At 35.9% G+C, this 24,667-nt stretch overlaps 1 pseudogene; it reads right to left on the reverse strand.

The window, feature by feature from the left end:
* Positions 1-2,369: 2,369 nt before the first annotated feature.
* Positions 2,370-24,667, reverse strand: part of LOC141512088 (ATP synthase peripheral stalk subunit b, mitochondrial pseudogene) — a 51,052-nt pseudogene continuing 28,754 nt past the window's right edge.

Consider the following 24,667-nt stretch of genomic DNA (forward strand, 5'->3'; position numbering starts at 1 on the left):
GTGACTGGGGAGAGCACTTTTCCCCTGGAGTATCACCAGGTATGTATCTATTAAGGAGGGAATCACTTTGGCACTCAAGGAATTGTGGATTCAGTTAGGAGAATTTGGTTTGTCTCAAGTATCATTTCCATAGTTGCCTGCCTATGTACCTTTTCCCTTATTTTCCAGGTATATAACTTGCATGTCTTTCATGCTACCCCCCATGTTGAACACCTTTTGAACATTTTCAGATAGATTTTGATCTTTATGCCTAAGACTGGCTACTATAAAGTCTACCTTGTTATTATTGTTGACCAAATAATCCACTGAGTAGAGGCCTTTCCTGGCAATAGGGCCCCAGTCACTTTTGTTGCATTTTAAGTACACTTCTATCCAAACAAAACCTTTTTCCAAGTGTACATATCCTTTCTAGAAGGAGATACTGTTGTTGCTTCCTATGTGTAGGAGTTACAAAACAGATTAAAGGGAATTTCATGGTTTGGAGTTATAGTACACAATGAGACTCAAAAAGCTTGGGAGCACTTTCCAGGTTTTTACTAACTTCCCCAACAACATTCAAGATCCAGGAAAAATAGTTTTGGATACATGGCTCCCACATAAAACCGGCTCTCACAACTCCCCCCCCCCCCATATTTTGTCATAATGTTTCCATTTCATTTACTTTCTTTCTTCTGCTTGTTTCTTTTTCCTTACCAGTCCATCCCCTGAAGAGGAGTGGGAAAAGATTATTAGTAACCTCCATGGAGAGGTAAGTCAAGCTTTGCACCACCTCAGAACAATTGGACCTCATAGATATTGGGTTGTCATCACATCCACTAAAGTACCCTAATTCATGGGAGATCTTTTATATTTTTTTTTTAGGTTTTTGCAAGGCAAATGGGGTTAAGTGAGATCTTTTCTATTATAAAAAATGAAATTCTCCCACAACCCAGAGTTTATCGAATATAGATTTTAACTGGGGCTTTTAAACCTTTTTCTTTAATCACTTGCATTCTTAATGCCCCTAATAGTTAAGTGACGAACTTTTCAGAAACTAAGGTTATTATATTCAGTGACTCCTGGATAGCCAAATCACTTTTAAATTTAATGAGTCTCTTGATACTATCAAAGCTAGGAACAAGTCATCTAGAATTGTTCTTCTAGAATGGCTAGGTGGTGCAGTGGATAGAGTGCAGGCCCTGGAGTCAGGAATACCTGAGTTCAAATCCGGCCTCAGACACTTAATAATTACCTAGCTGTGTAGCCTTGGGCAAGTCATTTAACCCCATTACCTTGCAAAAACCTAAAAAAAAATAGAATTGTTCTTCTAACAAGTATTTATAGTATCCCCTCCCCAACATAGTAGAGGGGATCAGTTTATTTGTGCCAAAGCCTATCTCTTTCATAGTATTAATAGGAATGAACCCTAATTTGTTTCCTTGACCAATTTTATGTACAATTGCTCTTGATGGGTTTAGAATGAGTGGTGGAGTTAAAGTTTCTCCTTCTGAAGTCTCATGGGATCTGATGATGCCAGACCAGTTTTTCATTTGCAATGATAGGCTACTCATCTCTTCCCCCAAATTGGTATGGTAACTATGGAATTGCCTATTGGTCCCCTTCATCCTCTCAACCTTTAACCATCCTGTTGAGCCAGTCAGAGGAAAACTCTTTTTAGAAATTTGGGAGAAATTTGGCACAAACACCAAAAAAAAGAAGATACTATCATCCACTATGGATAAAGTTGCAACTGAGAACTCTGTAAAAATAAACAATGATAGAATCAAGTTTTATGGTCTCCCCAATATGTCTGGATCTCTATATTAGAACAAATAACTAGGAATCTTTTTCTTGAAATAGAAAAATTAGCTCAAGCCACAAGCGCATTCATCAACTCCTTAGAAATTGATATATATTCTTTGACCCAAATGGCCTTACAAAATCACATGGTCTTAGATTTCCTTACTATCTATACCATGAACAATAAGTCCTACTGTTTTATCAACAAATAAAATAAAATTGTAACCAACCTTCAAAAAATTCAATAAATTATAGTCAAAACATAACTATCTTTTTCAGGTGACTCATGGTAGAACATTTCTTGGTTTACTTGACTGCAGGGAAATGGCCTGATAGCCACCCTTGCTAAATGAGTCCTTTTTTGTTGTTGTTCTTGTTGTTTCTTTTTTGTTTTTTTTAGTTTTTGCAAGGCAATGGGGTTAAGTGGCTTGCCCAAGGCCACACAGCTAGGTAATTATTAAGTGTCTGAGCCCAGATTGCTTTATCCACTGCGCCACCTAGCCACCCCCAATTAGCATTTCTTTTTTTTTCCAGAGAAAGATTTTTTTTTATTGAGGGTCACAAAGTATACAGCTTCTACACTGCTAGTAAAAACTGGGGGGTTTTTTGCTTCTTAATTATGAATTATGAAATATATAGTTTCACAGAATTGGCTGTGATTGGACTTGTGCCTTCTTTGCTAGCAACTTCAGATCTGTGATGCACTTGGCAATTGTTTCCTTTTCCTGCTGAGCAGAAATGCTCTTCAACACATGATTCTCCACCCATGAAATCATATGTTCTTGTTCCTTGCGTCGCATCATGTTCTGCTTTGCAATTTGATAGTCCAGACTTCTAGTGTTATGGCAATGTTATTCCTTTGGACATCAAAAAGGTAGTGGCGTTTGGCAACCAAGGCTTGGTGTTGCTTTTCCATGTCAATTGCATCTTGTATATTTTTCATGGAATTCTGCTTTGGCCCTTCTGCCTTAGCCAACTGGTCCTCTCTGAGTTTATCAGCAAAAGCTGCTACTGAGGGACCATATTTTTTAACTATATAAATGAGGAGCCCCAATGTTGACACGGCAGCAAATGTGTCAGCAGTAATAACATAGATTTCTTTGGAGAGGAAATACAGGATAAGTCCTGTGCCCAATACATAAGGACCTGTAACTCCAGTTTTAGGATACATAAACTCAAAGAATTCCTCAGGAATCAACCCATGACGAACTTTCCCTCCATGCTCAGGAAGAGGAGGCAAAGGAGCCAGACGGGGCCAAACTGTGTGAAAAATTCTGGTTGCTTGGAGCACCCCCAGCGGGGCCTCGTTCTTGAGCGCCGGAGCCGCGGCGCCGGCAGGGCGCAGGGCCAGGCGGGACAGTATGTCGCACGAGGGTCGGCTCTGCAGCCTCCGCGTCCCTGTCACCCCGGTGGGGAGACGTCCTCAGCGGCTGCACTAAGTTCAATTAGCATTTCTTAAAGAGAATTTACCAGCCCCATCTTTCTGATGTTCAGCCAATTGTATTGTACATCACATCTATGATGCTACCAATCAAATTGTTTAATTAGATTTTGTAACCAATCATAAATCCTTTTCTGTCTATGAAGTCTCACCTATGAACTCTTGTTCTTTGTTCTGTGTTTCCCAGAAAAACTATAAAAAGACTAGCTTGCCTCACCTAGTGGTCTTAGCCCTTTTGAGGAAGCTAAAATCTTATTGGTAAATCCTCACTTTACAATTAAATCAATTGTGCTTGAATATTTATACCTCATTTTACCTTGATTTCAACCACAATAGCACTTAATAAATGCTTGTTCCCCACATCTTTTTCCCTCATATCATTGTTTTGTTGCATTTGTTGTACTTAAAATCCCCATAACTTCATATTTATAATGTAGCAGTTAGAGTAGTGTTTTTCATTTAGTGGTTTGCAAACCCCTTGAGGATTTAGATGAAAAGTTTGAGGGATTGTGCTAAAATTCTTTAATGGTGTCTTTAGCAAAAATAATTTCCTAATTATGTCATAAATATATTTTCCTCTACGAGGGTGAGCTGTGAATAGAGCATTGACCTTAGAGTTTGAATACAGCTTTAAGACAATAGATACTTAACTAGCTTTGTGACCTTGAACAAGTCACTAAACCCTGATTGCCTTGCATTCCAGAGCCATATCTAATCATTCTTATTCATATCTGGCCATATGACCCAGATGACTCCAGAGGAGAAAGTGAGACTGGTGACTTATCACAGCCCCCCCTTCACTCAAATCTAATTAATGTGCTTGTCATGATATCACCTCCTTGCTGTCATGATCTTTTTCAAGAACAAAGGATAAACATCATAATGCATGTTTAAAAATTTATAGATTTGTTTCTGCAATGATTTGAAACCTGCAAAATAATGTGTACAATATAGTTCTGGTCTTCAATCAGTGATTACATTAAACTTTGACTACTTCTGACTAAGCGTTACATGGTCCTACAGTTTCTTGACTTGGCATATATTGCTTCCAAACTACAAGGGTTCAATATTCAAGTGCAAATCAATTCTCAGAAGATAGACAACTAATTTCTGTTCTATATACTATACCAGAGTAGTCCCCTCATTCTCTCCATGGCCTTGTAATCATATCTCATCAGTTGTATGATCGAGTGATCAAGATGATATTTTCAGTGTGCCATAACAGACATTTTGCAGAAAGAAACTTTATCTTTTAACTCCCAGGAAAGACACTTAAAATGTAAGATTTCACATAGAATTATAAGGAAAGGTTGGAGTAGGGGGAAAATGCTTCAGTCAAACTAAAAAAAAAAAGAAAGAAGAAGCAGTGGTAGGAATCATGATATCAGATGAAGTCACATTAACTACAGACATGATAAAAAAGAAATAAACAAAAAATTATATTATACTTAAAAGTACCATAGATGAAAAAATAATATCAATATTTAATACACATATACAAAATAGCATAGTACCAAAAAACTTCATGAGTTAATCAAATTGGAGGAAGAAATATAAAACAAGTTATATTACTAGGGAACCTCAGTGTACTTCTTTCAGTCCTACATAAAGATAAATAAAAGAAGTAAGATATAAAAGAACTGAACAAAATTTGAGAAAAATTAAAGATGATATAACTCCATTAATTACTAAGTAGTAATAGAAAAGAATTTATATGTAATTCAGTTAAACATGAAAATTTTGCAAAAATTGTCCATGTAATGGAGCATAAATACCTTGAAAAAACAGAAAAGGAAATGCATTAAATATATAATTTACTAGTCACGATGAAATAAAATTGCATTCAATAAAAAATTCTTGAAGAAAGAACTAAAATTGGAAGTAAAATTACATAATTTTCAAAAACTGGGGACTCAAAGAACAAAGAATAGAAACAATGGAAAATTTCACTAAAGAAAATGTCAATAATGAGACAATAAAATGTAAGGGATACAATTAAAGCAATTCTAGGGGGAAATATATATCTCTAAATGTTTTCATTGATAAAAGATAAAAAAGGGTAAATCAATGAATTGGGTTTGCAATTAAAAGTCTTGAACAGATTATTGGTGGGGCAGAGCCAAGATGGCAATTCTCCAGCCCAAGGTAACCTGGAAATAGTGGGAAGCTGTATTCCACTAGATTGGAGAAGCAGCATCTTGCAGGCTGGAAGGGGCTTAAGCTTCCTAGGAATAGCTCCAGGGTGCCTAGGAGCACTGGCTCCCAGCAGCAGAAGTATTTGCCTGATCTGCAGCCCAGGGAGCACCAAGCACAACTTGGAAGATCAGCAGGGAGTCCTCTGCCACAGCAAGTGAGAAGCCCAGGCCCTCAGCAAAGCCGCAGCACTCTACACAGCCCAGGTCCTCAGCGTGGCCTCAGTGCAGCCCAGATCCCAGGATACTGAAACAGGCCTATGGAGTCATCCAGCAGGAGACTCCAGGCAGTTGTGCCCTGAGTGCTCAGCCCAAGAAAGTAAGGGAGTGGAGGGAGTCTTCCAAAGTCGGTCCTTTGTCCCTGGAACAGGACTCTGGGGCTGTGACCACATTCAGACCGTGGTTGCAGCTAGGCCCCCCATAGAGCAGGGACCCTCCCCCTCACAGCCTCTGTAGCAGAGGGGTGAGCTTGAGGTCATTCACAGACCAGGAGAGCAGTCAGAGCCTCACACACTGAGTTCCTTGTTGGAAGGGGGTGTCCCAATAAAACTCAAAAGCTCAGGAAACACCCCAAAACCAGGCACAGGCTGGGGAAATGAGTAAACAGAAAGCAAAAGGAACCTGACCATAGACAATTACTTTGGTCCCATGGAGGATCAAAATACTCAATCTGAAGATGAAAAAGTCCAAGCTTCTGCCTCTAAAGACTCCCAAGAAATATAGAAGTTGAGCTTAGGCTATGACAAAGCTCAAAAAAGTTTTTGAAAATCAAGTAAGGGAGATAGAAGAAAATTGGGAAAAGAAATGAGAGAGATGCAGGAAAAGAAGATGAAAATGAACTCAGCAGCTTAGTCAAGGAGATCTAAAAAAAATGCTAAAGAAAATAACATGTTAAAAACCAGCTTAGGTCAAATGGATAAAGCAGTTCAAAAAAGTTATTGAAGAGAAGAATGCTTTAAAAAGCAGAATCGGCCAGATGGAAAAGGAGATAAAGCTCTCTGAGGAAAACAAATCCTTCAGATATAGAATGGAGCTAAAGGAAACTGTTGCCTTTGTAAGAAATCAAGACACAATACTTCAACACCAAAAGAAAGAAAAATTAGAAGAAAATGTGAAATATCTCACTGAAAAAACAACTGATCTGGAAAACAGATCCAGGAAAGATAATTTAAAAATTATTGGGATACCTGAAAGTCATGATGAGGAAAAGAGCCTTGACCTCATCTTTAAAGAATTTCTACAGGAAAATTGCCCTGATATCCTAGAAGTAGAGGGCAAAATAGAAACTGAGAAAATCCACTGATCTCCCCGGGAAAGAGATCCAAAAAAAACAACCCCCAGGAATATTTTAGCCAAGTTCTAGAACTCCTAAGTTAAAGAGAAAATATTACAAGCAGCCAGAAGGACACAATTCAAATATCATGGAGCTGCAGTCAGGATCAAACAGGACTCAGCAACAACTACATTAAGGGCTCATAGGGCTTAGAATATAATATTTCAGAAGGCAAAAGAGCTTGGAATGCAACTGAGAACCAACTATCCAGCAAAACTGAACATCCTCTACCAGGGGAAATGGGCTTTCAATGAAACAGGGGAATTTCAAATATTCCTGTTGAAACTACCAGAGCTGAACAGAAAGTTTGACCTTCAAGTATAGGACTCAGGTGAAGCATAGAGAGTGGATGAGAATGGTAAATTATGAGAGACTTAATGATATGAACTGCATGTATTCTTGCATGGAAAGATGATACTGATCATACTTATGAGAACCTTCTCATTTAATAGAGTAGGTAGAAGGAGCTTTTATAGATGAGGTACAGGAAAGAGCTGAATTTGAAGATATAATATATGGTAAAAATGGAATCAATGGGTGAAAGTGAAATGTACTGGGAGTAAGAGAAAGGAGAGGTGGAATAGGCTAAGATATTTCATATAAAAGATATTTCATGTAGCTTTTGCAACAGTATAAAAGAAGGGAAGGCAAAGGGGGAATGAGGGAGCCTTTGTTCTCTTTGGAAATGACTCAGAGAGGAAAAAGCATAAACACTCAATTAGTTATAGACACCCAGAAGAAAAAGGAGAGAAGTGGGACAGGGGGAGGGATGGGGAGATGTGGGTGATAGAGGAGATGGTAGATCTAAGAGAGGATAATCAAATATAACACATTTTCTTTTTTTTTTTTTTTTTACTTTTTGCAAGGTGCTGGGATTGGGTGGTCTGTCCAGGACCACGGGGTTGGGTGGTTGCTGGTTCTCTGGGGTGGGATATGGGCTTAGGGCCTCTTGACCCCAGGGCCTGTGCTCTGTCCGCTGTACTACTTGGCTGCCCCACAGCACATTTTTGAAAAGGGACAGAATGAAAGGAGAGAGAAAATATAATAGATGGAAGTTGGGAGGAATGAATGGAGGGAATTACAATCAGCAGCAGCAACTGTGGAAAAATATTGAAGTAACTACTGTGATGGACTCATAAGAAAGTGATCCACCCAACACAGAGCTGATGGTATCAGAACACAGACTGAAACACATTTTTTTCCTCTTTCTTTTGCTTTATTTCTCATGAGGTTTTATATTTTTGTGTGTGTGGGGGTATTATGTTTATTCTTAAACAAGAATATTTTAGTAATATGCAAATAAATTAAAGAAAAATAAAAAATATGGAGGAAAAAAGTCTTGAACAATAAAAGCTCAAAAATCACAATTAAAAGATAAAATAGAAATTCAGAAAATTAAAGAAGAGTTTAAGAAAATCAAAACTGGGGGCGACCAGGTGGTGCAGTGGATAAAGCACTGGCCTTAGAGTCAGGAGCACCTGGGTTCAAACCCGGTCTCAGACACTTAGTAATTACCTAGCTGTGTGGCCTTAGGCAAGCCACTTAACCCCATTTGCCTTGCAAAAACCTAAAAAAAAAAACCCAAAAAAACCAAGAAAATCAAAACTAAATAAAATGATTAGTAAATCTAGGTATTGGTTTGAAAAAACTAATAATAAAAGATAAACTGCAAGCTAATTGAACGTTTTTAAAGCTAGAGGAAAGTTAAACAACAAAAATGAAAAAATTAACAATTGAATAAGAAATAAAGGAAATTTATTAGAAAGTATTTTGACCAAATACATGCTAACAAACTGATAACATAGAGGAAATGAATACTCACAGACATTAAAAATCTCCATTTAACAGAATAAGAAATAAACTACTTAAAAGAAAAAGAAATTGGACAAATCAACAAGGAATTTGCAAGGACAAAATTCCTGGATCATATTTATATACAAATGAAATCAAATATTCAAAAGCAATTAATTCCATTACATAAACTTTTGAACATAATAGGAAAATTATAGACCAATTATAGACCACTATAGACCAATAACTCTAATAAACATGAATCCAGAAGTTTTTGTTGAAATACCAGAAAGATATTAGAAACATTATACACTACTTATAAAGGTAATTCAGGTGGGCTAAACATAAAGAAGGATACCTAGGTGATACAGTGGATAGAGTGCCAGGCCTGGAGTCAGGAAGACCTGAGTTCAAATTCATTCTCAACCACTTATTAGTCATGGAACCCTTGGTAAGTCATTTAACCCTGTTTGCCTCAATTTTTATATCTGTAAAATAACTTAGAGCAGGAAATGGCAAACTATCCCAGTATCTTTGCCAAGGAAACCCCAATTGAGGTCACATGACTGCTATAACTGAAATAATTAAACAACAAACATAAGAAAAACTATAAATATAATAAATTATGTTAACAATATAAATAAAACAAAACATGAAAATCATATGAATAATTACTATGGTTAAATAATGTCTTCCTAAAGTCAAGAGTAACCATTGTCTGTAATGAAAAAAAGTTTAGAGGCTCTCTTAATATCAAAGTTAAAGCAAGCATATCTTTTATTACTACTTCAGTTTCACATTAGCCAATTGCTAGCTAGCTATAGCAATATCACAGTAAAGAGAAATCAAGAAATAAACATAGGTCAAGAAGAAAGACAATGATTGTTTTTCATGTTTGATATGATGATTTATATAGAAAAGTCTTAAATTAACCAAATTAATTGGAACAGTTGATAATTTCAGAAAATTTCTAAAATGTAAAATAATTCCACATAGATTATCAGCAATCTCACATATAAGCAACAAAAAAATTAATGAGAAAACTGGAAAAACATTTTCAAAAAGAAAGTACAGAGCAAGAACTCAAACTATATACTAAGTATATGTCTTAGACATAAAAGTCAATAGCATAAGCAATTCAGAAGTACAAGAATGAAAATGGGAAGGATTCATGATTAAACAAACAATAGAGAGAATTTTAGAAGATAAAATCGACAGTTTTGATTACATAAAATTGCAATGTTTTTACATGACCAAATCTAATGCAGTTAAAATTAGAAGCAATAGAAAATTATTTGCAGCTTTTTTTCAATAAAGGTCTCATATCCAAGTATTTATCAAACATATAAAACAGTTAAAGGATATGAACAGACAAGTTTCATAGGAAATAAATCAACAAGAATATGAAGAAATGTTCTAAATCACTTGAAAATCAAAGCAAATCTAAGATTCACTCTCATATCCCTCAGATTGTCAAAAAATGACAAAAGAGGAATGTGACAAATGTTGGAGAGAATCAATTGGTCAAGTCATTCTGGAAAGTAATTTGTAACAATGATTAAAAAAATTACTAACTTTGACAAAATTATGCTAGTGCTATAGCCCAAAGAGATCAAAGAAAGGTAAGAATCTATATGTGTGTATATATATATATACATATATACATATACATATATACATATACATATATATGTATATATAAAATACACATACTTATACATATATACACATGCATATAAATAATGTGTCAATTTTTTAAAGAAAATTAAACAAAAAATGAAAGGACTCATCCACCCCAAGCTATGAGCCTAGCCATTTGTAATCAAATATTTTCATAGTCTTTCATTACTATCTGAAAGCATTTAAATTTCTGCTCTTTCTGCAGTATATATGTTGAATTCCCTCCTCACCTGAAGATTCTTTTGAAGAAGTGATTTTATTTTATCAAATATTCAATTATTTTCATTGTTTGCTAGATATATAATTTTTGCTCTTTGGAATATCATTACAAGTTTTCCTTTGATTCATTGAAATCAGATTGTAATACTGAGCTATTCTGATTGTTTTTCCTTGGAATGTGAAAGTTTTTTAAAAGTTTCAAAGTTTTGGGGTGGCTAGGTGGCGCAGTGGATAAAGCACCAGCCCTGGAGTCAGGAGGATCTGAGTTCAAATCCAGTCTCAGACACTTAATAATTACCTAGCTGTGTGGCCTTGGGCAAGCCACTTAACCCCATTTGCCTTACAAAAACCTAAAAAAAAAGTTTCAGAGTTTCCTTGCTGTTTTTATATTGTTATGAAATTTGAATACCATAGATTTTTTTTAAGTGAGCTAAACTTGGGGTTCCCTTCTGTTGTTTTTCCATGGTATTCAGTTTTCTTTTATTTGTGATTTTTTTAAATTTGGAAAGCCTTCAATCTTTAGATCATCTCTTCACATCATATCAGGTTCTGTAGCCTTCTCTTGTGTTCTTTCAGTCTAGGGTATTTTGTTTTGTTCCATTATTCTCCTTTTTGTTTTTATATCTTGAAACTGGCAGATCTGCCCTGATAATATTGATTGTAATTGTTTCACGTCCAAGAAAATACTAAGATATGGAAGAAAGAGGGGCAGTCTATAACATCATGGAAATAATTAGATTTTACTGGGGAAAGCTTATTCACAAGGCCAGTTTGTTTTAGTCAATTTCAGGACAGTAAAGATCTTCACACCATTTTTAACCCAGGCCAGATATATAAAAAGGTAACAAAGATAGTAGAGAAGACCAGGTATGGCCCAGAATCACATGCAAATTTTCTCATGGAATAGAACTGGTTTTTGCTATTTACATTAACCATGCTACTCAAGATCATATTCCACATTCTTTCTGTAACCATGCATTGCACCAATCATAACCTGCTCATACATTCTTTTCAATAGTACCTTCTACAATTTTCCCTCAGTGTTTCTTGAGGAGCTTCATTAATATGGAGGAATAAGAGGAATTCAACAGTGGATTACACTGGAGGCACAATTCAATATAATCACAAGTAGGAAAACAAACTAACAACATGAAAATTAGCACAATTATTACAATCTTCTTCCACTCTACCCCAAATGAGGTTAAGAAAGAGTCTATAGCATGTGGTGATTAGTAGGAGAAAGGGATTTCTGAACTTAACCAATTATAGAATAGCTGAATTTCTGAACTAAGTTCAGAGATAAAGAAACATGAAGGACAATTTTACAACACACTGGGGATGATACAAAATAGAATCAATTACAAAATGGCATAAGAATCATTTGATTTTTTTTTCAGTTTCCCCATTTTTGTTAATGTGTGGGTTGTCACAATTTTCCCTGAATGGTCAATGCAAGAAAAACAAAGCTAATTAATCATGGCATAAGCTATAAGCTGTAAGAATAGCTAAAACCATGAACAAAATTTAGAAGAGAAATTCACATGATACAAAGATGATTGAGAGAAGTCAGTATATAAAATGAGTGAAACAAAATCCGAAGTAATACAATATTGCAAATCTTTTTGTATTTTAGCAACACACTCCCAGCATCCATATATATATATAATCAACACATTTTATCTTGATGTCTGGTCTCTAGAAATATCTTCTCTTGAACACTGTGAAAGAGATCTCATTCTCAGGGCAGCTCTGAAGTGATCTTTACAATGAATTTGTTTTTCTGGTTCCAAGTTTCTTACAAGAATCTTTAGATGTTCTTGCTAAAACCACTTTACAAAACAGATTTCAATAAAACTTTATGTAGCCTCTCAGATTTTAATTCTCCAATAACTAGTTCATATGGAGAAAACTTGCTCAAATCTTGTGGTTCAATCTTATTAACAGTAGAGCTATAAGAACATTATATTAGGGACCTAAAGTCCATTTGAAACTTTAGAGAATTTGTTTTTACATATCCTATTAGAATCATTTACATTTGACACATGATCAGCTGATCTTGTCAAAATTTTCCACTACTATTAATTTCAGTTCACTTAGGAGCAGCAGGTGTTATTGAGTATCTAATCTTATATATGAAAACATAGTTAACAACATTCTTTACAGGAAGATGCTTTTTACTCCTAGGTTCAGTGATTAAACAAATGAATTTCATTTAAAAGATGCTAACTTTACTCCAATTTTAACAAAAAGATCCAGGATAGGATATGTAAATACACCAAGTAATTAATTTCCAATCACATACAGAAAACAGAGTATATGAAATGCATTATTTCTAGAAAAAAACATATTCAGTTGTTAGCCACATTCAAATGGAATAGATATTGCACAAATATTACTCTCCAATAAAATAACTGATTACAATGAACTTCTGTTCCTTAAAAGAAACAGAAGACATTTCTGAGTTTAACTTCACAAATTAATTGGTTCCTATTTTTGTTCCATGGTGGGGGGGGGGGTTGGTCCAATTATTCCCATAGATAGAATTCTGATAGAATGAATCATTGTAGGGACTTTATCTTATTCATGACTGTACAACTATTAGTAGGCAAATGACAAACCCAAACACTAATTTACTTAGTTGTTTGGGATATGGAATGACTGTGCATTCAGTTTAGAAACAGTAAGGTCTTACACAATTACATTGTGCTTATATTTTCTATTGATCACCTGCTCTGGTTATAGAAATTTGCTATAAAAGGAAAAAGTAGAGATGTGAGCACCAAAACTGATCCTCCAGGACTAAGCCTAAGAAAACAGAATGACTCAATATACGTATGCCAGGATAAAATACCCTTTGCTCTCTTTGATTTCAGATAGGAGTCACATCACAGGTCCATCTTGCAAAGTTCTGCCTCACAGATAGACTCAAAATTGTTAGGCAGGAAATGTTTCTGTTAAAAAGGAAGTAAATGCAATAGTAAAACTGAGTCAAGGGAATTCTATCTTTAGTCATGCCAAGGTCATCTACTTGCTGTTTTCTCAGATTACAAACATCCCTACCATTAACAGTTTAGGATCATACTCCCTCTGAGCTACTTGACAATTCTCTGAAACATTGAGTTCAGACTGAATTCAAAATTTAAAATAATTCCAGATTACAGTCCCATGAGGTATTTTTTTCCCTCTCACATATTTAGGGCTGGATACAATTATCATTCATTGTGTTGCAACCAAGCATAAAAGTTTACCAGGATATACATATATCTATGTATATATATATATATATATACATAGATATATGTATATATATACACACACACACACAAAAGATTTTACTTAACATTCTTCATTTGTTTGATTTTACTTAACATCCTTCATTTGCTTTTCTTTTCTTCTAGATTTTAAATTAACCTGGGATAAAACAAATCAATCATTAGACATCACTTTTATATTATTAACAAACTTGTAAATTCTCAGTAACTAAATTTATTTTCTAGAAATTTCACAATCCTAACAAGCTCTTTCCCAGGGATGATAAATATGACCTTGCCTAAACAGAATGGCATCAAGCAGGTCCTTGTAAGTTTACAGAGGTTTTACAAGATCTTTTCTTGTACCTTTTTCCACACAGTAATTATCGATTTTTCTTTTTCCTCCCATAATTTTTTCAGTTCCTTCCAAATCTCTTGATTTAGTGATAGACTTAACTAGCAAGGTTTTTTAAAAGTTGGGATTCCTCAGAAGGTCTCAGGGGCTTGCTCCTCCTGCTCCCTCAAATAAGCTTTTCTTTTTTTGTAGGGAGTAAATAAGACAATTTTAAAAATTCAAATTGAATAAAATCTATAACAAAAATGATTAGGAATCTCATAAAATTTACAGTTAAATTTCAATACATATACTAATTTAAAAATTATTTTTAAATGGATCAGTACTGAACCAGTTAATAAGATTCCCTAAGTATCTGACCAAATGTTCCAACCAAGCACAATTACTTTTTGATTATTTCTTGATGCATACAAATCTTTTTTCTTCTCTCTCTCTCTCTCTCTCTCTCTCTCTCTCTCTCTCTGTGTGTGTGTGTGTGTGTGTGTGTGTGTGTGAACTAGGAATGAATTTGTAATAGACAAGCAGTCTCTAAGTACCAGTTATATTTTTTTTCTTTGAAATTTCAATGACACCAACTACCTCATCTCTTTATAATCAGTGCAAGAACCTTCATCTTTTAACTGTAAAACAATAAATCTCATTCTAAGGGTGGGATATGGTTTTAGTTAGAAGGTAAGCCCAAAACTTGCAAGAATATTTCAGCATTTATGGAAATATTAAATCACAATTCAGGGATTCATAGTAAAGAATATATATTTTAGTTCTGAACTTGAATTCTCATTGGTTTATAATGTAAAAATAATCGAAACAGAAAAGATGCATTTATTTCTTGTCTTTCTTTCCCCCTACAATTCTCAAATCTGGCCATAATTCAGGAAAGTAAAGAGAGAGAAAGAATTTTTTTGAAAGCTTATCAGGGTAATTCACATTCTTTTTTCCAGGAAAAGGTTAATTAACAAGACACAGATTTGCCAGCCTTCTAAGCTCCATGCATACCATTGTAAGCACAGATTGTAGACAATCAAGTACAAGTACAGAAAAACACATAAATAGACCAGTAGCTGTGAGACAATGACCCATTATCTCCTTACTAGTGAGGTTTTTGTTATCAGACTTTTGAATATTCACTCTTCCAGTCTGATAATAAAGAAGATTCAAAACCATGTTGCTATTTTCAATTTTGTTCTTACTAGACATCTCCAGAGACAATGCTATCACTCTCACACACAATTAAATATACATAGCCCAAGGAATTATTATCCTTCAAAAATTTACTTGTCTTGTTTCCTCACACAGTCTGATCTGACATTTCCTTCATCAATCTTACCCAAATAATTTTCACTTTATTCAGTTTTTCTTTCTTTTTTCCTTGACTGCCCTCTGACTGTCAGAAAAGGAGGGAGAGAGGGAGAGAGAGACTCTCAATTTTCTTTTCTTCTATCTTACCCCAAAATATTCCTAGTCATCTTCTGTTTTACCTCAAGGTTATTCTATTCTTTGTCCTGACAATAAGAGCAATTACCATTTCAAAGTCTCTCTTATCAGCACTGAAAGTCTTGTTTTGCTTACACTTTGTCTTTTTTTAAGCAATCCAGACAACCTGGTGTGCTGCAAGTCTGTGAAGCTCATTGGCAATTTCCAAGCATTCCATACTCACAGCAAGAACCCAGAGAAGTGGGTGACCAAATAGGTTTACCCTCACAGAGGCTTCTCTCTCCAAGTCCAATATCCTGCCAGCTATACCAATTATCAAGTGACTGCACTGATTATGGCAATTGTAGGGTGACAGACTATCCTCAGGGTCAGTCCCACCTCAAGGAGAATACTGAGATACCAAAGAAAGTGGGGTAGTCTATGCTAGCATGGAAGTAAATAGATTTTATGGGGGAAGGTTCTGCATCTAAATACTCCCAAGGAATATAGAAATTGGACTCAGGCTATGACAGAGCTCAAAAGAGATTTTGAAAATCAAGTAAGAGAGGTAGAGGAAAAATTGGGAAGAGAAATAAGAGAGATGCAGGAAAAACATGAAAACCAAGTCAGCAGCTTAGTCAAAGAGAATTTTTTTAAAATGCTAAAGAAAACAACATGTTAAAAATCAGTTTAGGTCAAATGGATAAAGCAATTCAAAAACTTATTGAGGAGAATGCCTTAAAAAGTCGAATGACCAGATGAAAAGGGAGACAAGAAAATTCTCTGAGAAAAACAAATCCTTCAGATGTAGAATGGAGTTAAAAGAAGCCAATGACTTTGCAAGGAATTAAGACACAATAATTCAATACCAAATGAATGAAAAACTAGAAGAAAATGTGAAATATCTCATTGAAAAAACAACTGGGGGGGCGGAGCCAATATGAGGACAAGAGAGGATCATCTCTTAGGTACTCTCTCTTAAAACTTATAAGCTAAGGACTCTAACTACATTTTTGAGAGACAAAATCCACAGAGGAACCCAGTGAGGCAGTTCTCCAACCCAAGGTAACCTGGAAAAGAGCAGAAAGGCTCCCTCCGCTCCACAGGGTTAGAGGGATGGCCACCAGAGTGAAGGAACTTCAGCCTCCCAGAGGCAGCCCCAGGGCACTGGGAGTTGTGGTTCACAGCAGAGGGCAGTTTCCTGACCTATACCCCAGGGAGCACTGGGCACAACTTGGGGGATCAGTGGGGAGACCTCTTCCAGAGCAAGCAGTGAAGCCCAGCCCTCAGGGCACACAGCAAGCAGCTTGGCTACAGCAGCCCAGATCCAGGAACTGGAAGCAAAAGCTGGTAATCAGAAGCCCCCAGGGCATGAGTGCTGAGCCTAGGGAGGGGAGTGGGAGAGACTGCCAAACTCTGTCCTCTATCCCTGGAAAAGGACTCTGGGGTTCTGACCAGATCTGATCCTGGTCTAAGCCCCCCTTAGAACAGCAGCCTCCCCCACCTCAGCACCATAGCAGGAGAGGTACGCTTATGGTCATTCACAGACCAGGAGGGAAGACAGAGCCTCACACACAGAGATCCTTGTGGGGGGTATGTCCCAGTAATACTCAAAAGCTCAGGAAACACCTCAAAATGTTGAGAGCCAGGGTCTCTAAGTTTTTTGACACAGTCATGACAAGAAGACTCAAGGTGGCCACACGCCTGATGGAACAACATTTCCTTCTTCAATATATATAGGAATTCCATGTATACCCATATTTATAGGTCTATTATTGATTGCAAAACTTACTCATCCTAATAGTGGGATGACTATAAAGGAAGGATTTCAGAGAAATTCCTTGAATAAAACAGATTTTGAACTCTGTCCAAATTTAACAGGACTGCCTCTCCCTGAGACATACAAAAGGCTTCAGCATTATGAAATTTTTGGAAGACACAGCACTGGGAGTTCCAGGGAGATGTCAGAATATATATAGGGAAACCAGATACAAGATGGGTCAGATAGAATTCCAGGGAAATTAACAGTTTTGCCCCCCCCTTATCATACACAGGAATATATAATAAAGGTGGTGAGAGAATAGTTAGTATAGATGACCAATATGTGAACTCTAACATCCTTAGTTTATTGGGAAAGAATAAAAAGTCATAGAAACCGTGGCATCTACCAACAAGGGCTGAAAGGAAAATTGGTTATTGAAGGAGTCGATGGACGGGTGGACAAACATAACTGCCCTCACTATAGGTTGTCAAAGGAGCATATCGAAAAGCATTACATATGTGGCACAAAAACATAAAAACATTCCATTAAACAAATTATATCAAAGATTATTATCAGGAAAGTTCTGCTTAATTAACAACTTTATGATGGGGCAACAAACTAGGCAACAGACAGGTTGAGGTCATCATGGTCTGAGCAGGGACAAGAAAATTAACTACATAATTGATGATCAAACTTGTAACCACTACATGATCAAACTTGTAACCATATGAACTATATGATTGATAATGAAAATTGCAAACTTTTGTAACCAAGGAAATAATTTTGTCCTGCTTGCTTGATGCATACATGATCCTGAGACTATAAAAATAAATCCAAGCAGCTGACAGTCAGTCAATCTGCTCCTGCCTTTAACCCCTGTGTTAACTCAACTCATTTCACTGACTCTATCCCTCCTGTCAGGTTCCAAGGACCCCGCAGAGGCTGGACCCCTGCACCAAAACCAGGCACAGGCTGGAGAAATGAATAAGCAGAGAAAAAAGAATACCATTGAGAAGTACTTTGCCTGTGATCCCAAGAAGGATCAAAACACTCAATCTGAAGATGAGGAAGTACAAGCTCCTGCATCTAAAGACTCCAAGAAAAACAGAAATTGGGCTAAGGCTATGACAGAGCTCACAAAAGACTTTGAAAATCAAGTGAGGGAGATTGAAGAAAAATTGGGAAAAGAAATGAGAGAGATGCAGGAAAAACATGAAAATGAAGTCAACAGCTTAGTCAAGGAGATCCAAAAAAATGCTGAAGAAAATAACATGTTAAAAATTAGCATAGGTCAAATGGATAAAACAGTTCAAAAGGAGGAGAAGAATGCTTTAAAAAGCAGAATTGGCCAGATGGAAAAGGAGATAAGAAAGCTCTCTGAGGAAAACAAATCCTTCAGACAAAGAATGGAACTGAGGGAGGTTGCTGATTTTACGAGAAATCAGGACATAATACTTCAAAACCAAAAGAATGAAAAATTAGAAGAAAATGTGAAACATCTCATTGAAAAAATAACTGATATGGAAAACAGATTTAGTAAAGATAACTTAAAAATTATTGGAATACCTGAAAGTCATGATCAGGAAAAGAGCCTTGACATCATTTTAGAAGAATTACTACAGAAAATTGCCCTGATATCCTAGAAGCAGAGGGCAAAATAGAAATGGAGAGAATCCACCAATCTCCCCGAGAAAGAGATCCAAAAAAAAAAAAAACAACCCCCCCCCAGGAATATTATAGCCAAGTTCCAGAAGTCCAAAGTCAAAGAGAAAATATTACAAGCAGCCAGAAGGACACAATTCAAATTTTGTGGAGCTGCAGTCAGGATCACTCAGGATTTAGCAGCAATTACATTTAAAGCTCGTAGTCTTGGAACATAATATGGTGCGTAATGGTGCAGAGAGGAAACTTCATACATACTCAATAGGATTTAGAAATATAGAAGAAAAAGGAGAGAAAGGGGATGGAGGAGGGAGAGGGGGGATGTAGGTGATAGAGGAGAGGACAGATCATGGGAGAGGATAGTCAAATATAACACATTTTCTTTTTTTACTTTTTGAAGGTGGTGGGATTGGGTGGCCTATCCAGGAAAAGGGCTGGGTGGTTGCTGAGTTTCTGGGGTGGGACGTAGGTTTGGTGCTCTGTCCACTGCACCAAGTGGCTGCCCCATAGAACATTTTTGAAGAGGGACAGAGTGAAAGGAGAGAGAAAATAAAATGGTAGTGGGGCGGAAAGGATGGAAGGAATTACAATCAGCAAAAGCAACTGTGGAAAAATATGGAAGTAACTTCTCCAATGCACTTATGATAAAGAATGTGATCCACCCGAGACAGAGTTGATGGTATCAGAACACAAATTGAAGTACATTTTTTTCTCTTTCTTTCACTATTTCTCATGAGGATTTTTATTTTTATGGGGGAAGAGAGGACTATGTTTATTCTTACAACAAGAATATTTTAGTAATGTGTAAATAAATTTTAAAAAGTGGTTGGAGAAGGATCTTTTAGGATATTTATGAGAGTGATTCTAGAATTTTATAATTTATAATTCAGTTTCTTCTCAACCTTCCTCTGAATCTGCTTCTGTGTAGTATATAGTATCCTTTGTTGTATCATTGTAAAATTAAAGCTGCATTTCTGATATTCCCTTTCTTCACATTCAAAGCTCTTACATGCCACATACCTCCATGGCTAGCCACTTTCCTTCTTTTTGAATACTAGAGTTGTTTGCATGATTCATGTGCCTCAGATTACAATGAGTTACTTCTAAAATTTAAGGGCCTAAAACTGACCTGTCAGTGAAGATTGCAAATATACTTTTGACTAGTCAAGGATGGGGAAACTAAGGGAAGTCATGGTCAGTGGTGGGTTCTAGTGGGTTTGTTCTTCTTGTTCTTTTCCTTTAATAATTACCTCATTAAATCTGGGTCACTAAGATATTGTTGGTAGAGCTGTGAACTCATTCAACCTTTGTGGAGAACAATTTGGAATTATGCCCAAAGGGCAACAAAAATGTGCATACACTTTGATCCAGCTATACCACTACTGGGTCCATACCCTGAAGAGATCATGAAAAAGGGTAAAAACATCACTTGTACAAAAATATTCATAGCAGCTCTGTTTGTGGTGGCAAAGAAATGGAAATCGAGGGGATGTCCATTAATTAGGGAATGGCTTAATACACTGTGGGATATGTATGTGATGGGACACTATTATTCTATTAGAACCCAGAAGGGTTGGGAATTCAGAGAAGCCTGGAAGGATTTGCATGAACTAATGCTGAGTGAGATGAGCAGAACCAGAACATTGTACACTCTAACAGCAACATGGGGATGATGATCATCCTTAAAGGACTTGTTCATTCCATCAGTGCAACAATCAGGCACAATTTTGGGATATCTGTGATGGAGAATATCATCTGTATCCAGAGAAAGAATTGTGGAGTTTGAATAAAAGCCAAAGATCATTACCTTTAATTAAAAAAAAAAACCTTCTCTTATTATATAATTTTGGTATCTCTTATACTTTATTTTTCTTCCTTAAGGATATGATTTTTCTCTATCAACACATTCAACTTAGATCAGTGTATACCATGAAAACAATGTAAAGACTAACATGTAATCTAAAACTAACTAAAGCCTTCTGTGGGGGTGGGGGTAGGGAAACAAGATTAGGGGGGAAATTATAAAATTCAAAATAAATAAATAAATAACTTTTTAAAAAAAGAGTTAATTGATGGTTTCTTCAGTTTCTTTTTCTAAAATAGAGTTGTTTAAGTATTTTATTTCTGTTTTCATTTTTTTTTTTTTTAGAATTTTGCAAGGCAAATGGGGTTAAGTGGCTTGCCCAAGGCCACACAGCTAGGTAATTATTAAGTGTCTGTGGCTGGATTTGAAATCAGGTATTCCTGACTCCAGGGCCGGTGCTCTATCCACTACGCCATCTAGCCATCCCATTTCTTCTTCTGTTAATCTGAACAGAAGAAATATTTTTGTGAATGTTCACTCAGATTTCAGGTGTATTGGCATACAGTTTGTCAGAATAACTCTGAATTGTCTCTTTGAGTTCCTCCTCAGAGGTGATTCATTGAACCTTTTCATTTTTGATACTGTTAGTAGGTTGTTTTCTTTCTTTTTTGATTGGATTAGACAAGGGTTTATCAATTTTTTTTAATAAAACCAACTCAGTTTAAAAAAATTAATTACCTCATTAATGCAACTAGGATAAGAAGAGAAGCAATTGATTGGGGAATTGGTGGGAGGACCATTGCCTCAAATATCAAGTATCTATGATTATCCATAAAAATAGGATAACAAGGAAAGTGACTGACTGAGGGGAAACTGTCATAGTAACTATTTCTGATAATGGTTGCACATCCAAAATATATAGATTACTTACCCAAATAGATGACGAAAAAAGCCATTCCTCAATAGACAGGTGGTCAAAGGCAATGGAAAAAAAATCACTCTCAAATGCAAAATTGCAAGTTAATAATAACCATATGAAAGATTGCTCAGAAATTTCAACCAATAAGAGAAATATAAATGCAAACAATGCTAAGATTTTACCACATGCCAAGCAAATTGACAAAGATGATGAGAAATAAGAAGTTAGTGTTTGAGAGATTTTGGGGGAAAAAAAGTCAACTAAAACACAATGACTGGTACTGTGAATTTGTCTAACCATTCTAGAAAGCAATTTTAATTATACCAAGAAAGAAGAAAGGTCCCACAAACACCAAAATATATATAGTAAGCTTTTTTTTGGTAGTGGCTAGGAAAAAGTAAAGTAGATCAATTGATAAATGAATAAACAAATAGGATATGCATATAATGGGATATTGCTGTACTAGAGGAAATGTGGAAATATGAAGAATTCAGAGAAGAATATGAAAACTCACATAAAGTGAATTAAACAGAATCAGGAAAATAATATACATGTAAAACCACTTCTGGAATTATCTCCTAACTTTCACTTCCATTTGAGGGTCTCCAAAGAATAGCTGTTACTTCAGGTTCTAGATATACTTCAATGAGTAGATATTCATATTGTAGCTTGAGAGTCTTCACTGATCGACTTCCTATTATCAATGAACCAATAGACATAATTAGCTTTTAGCAAAAGCATTTACTAAGATTGTATAATCGGAACAATTGGTACAAAAGCCTGGACTTTTCCCACAAATATACACATGAGAAGAATGTGCTCAAATAAATGTTTTTGGTCCTGGCTGCATGTATCATCTTCTACTGGTCCAGTGACAATGTTCAACTAGAGGATGTTGGAGTAGATCTAATTCCAACACTCTCTTAGTACAAGTTTAATTTAGGGATGAAATAAAATACCCATAAGTCATAGAATAGTTAACTAAAGAAAATTTATTTTGCCCTTTCAAGTCAAGGATAAACAATAAGGATAAAATGACACAGTTGTTATGGATGTGGCATGTCTCCATATGGAAATAGGTATCATCAGCAGTGATAAAATGATTTTTGTGACTCATGTGGTCATCAGACATCCATCAAGCTGGAGGAATCCTGAGTCCACAGGATGGAACTTCTTTATGCCCTTAGATGACTAGGAAAGCAGTCAAGGGAGGCAAGGTCCAAGAGTTCCCAGGACAACTTTATCCCCTTTTAGGGAAAACTATCCTTGGGAAATGAAGAACCCTAGAGAGAGAAAGGAAAAATTTCCTTCCCCTCTCTTGCTGCAGTCTAGTAAAGATTTAAAAAAATGCTTGAAAAAATTCTCCTGAGTCTGACTCTTCAGTTCCAAAACTGGCCAACTGCTGAAAATGATTAAGTTATTTAAAGTCCCTAAAGGAATGGTTAACTTTTTTGTTTAGCCAATAGCTGGCCCCTTCTTGACCAAATTAAAAAAGTTTCACACCTCATAAAGGAATTGCACAGCATAAATGCATATTATTAGCATTAAACCCTCATCATGTGTGATTACATTATTATGGAGTTGTAGGAAAAACTTTAACATCTGCTTTACATTTTGTGATTACATTCTAGACCTTCTATGATTACATTACTGTGATGGGGAAGAAAATTCTCTTCCTTATGTAATACTGGACCTTTTACAAAGGAATATTTACTTCAAAAGATGAAAAAATATACAAATGAACTCCCTCAACATGTGGGAGGCATAATTCTCCCCACACCACCTCCCATCTCAGGCTCTGGGGAGGGGAAAGGGAAAGGAATTAGGTTCATAGTTTAGCTCAGTTTCCTGTAGAACACAGTCCTAGTATCAAGTCCAAAACTTGCCTTGGACTCCCCAGCACCCCAGTTTCTCAAGATTCCTATACCCAGCTGGCATACTATTCCATCCCACCTGCAAATCTTGCCTCCAAAGTCTTTATGGCTCCAAGGCTCTATAGGTTAAACTCCTGGTCCATGAGGATAATCCTTACATCTGAAATTGAGAAGATCAAAGTATAACAGAAAAAAAAGCAAAATAAAAGAGGGAGAATAGCAGAAAGACACCCCCTGTTTCAGTTCATGGTGTCCCCACTGAACATAGTAAAGAGCATAGCAGAAAGTTGGTGGAAAAGAGCCTGTGTCCTCAGTTTTAAAGATACAGGCAGCTAATCAAAGGATACCCACATAGTAAGGAACACAGAAGACTCTATTTTAGACAAATTATGCAAGTACAAAGGCCCCTCAAGGTTGGCTCCAGGTTACATTTACATTTGAAAAAATTCTACTGAAAAAATGTAATGGAAAGAACAAGAAGAACAGCAACAAAGTAACTGAAAGCTATGAAATTATAATAATCAAGTTTGACCCCAAAGAAGAGTTATGGGGATGGATTCCCTCCCTTCTTTGCAGAGAAGGGGAATGATGATATTTTATGAATGGTTTTTTGGGAGGGTGTGAGGAAAAGCTATATTGGTAAGTAACAATTATAATAAAAACATTTAAAAAATAATTGCCCTGTGACAATTCTTTAACTTTTACCCTTCTTTTTATTACTGAGCTTAAACTTTTGTCTTTGGAAGCTCCTGCGTTAACTTGGGTAAAGAACAAAGAAAACAGATGTCCCTTCATTTCCTCTCATTCTGTCATCTTTCTAGCATTCATCTCTTTTCTTAAAATTTTGCTTTTATACTGGTCATTTTCATGACTGAGAGCAGTTAAGTGATCCAGAAGATAGAACACTAGACCCTGAGTCAGGAAGACGTGATTTCAAAACCAATTCAGACACTATTAGCTATATGACACTGGGCAAATCTAAACCTTTGTTTGCCTCAGTTTCTCATTTCTAAGTGGAGATAATAATAATAATAATAATAATAATAATAATAATAATAATAATAATAGTAATAGTAATAATAATAATAATAATAATACCTACCTTCCAGCATTGCAAGAGAATCAAATGTGATAATAATTATAAATTGCTAAATATAGTGTAAGTCCCATGTACAAAGAATAGGGACTATAT

Source organism: Macrotis lagotis, chromosome 2 (genome assembly GCF_037893015.1).
Source record: "Macrotis lagotis isolate mMagLag1 chromosome 2, bilby.v1.9.chrom.fasta, whole genome shotgun sequence".
NCBI lineage: Eukaryota > Metazoa > Chordata > Mammalia > Peramelemorphia > Peramelidae > Macrotis > Macrotis lagotis.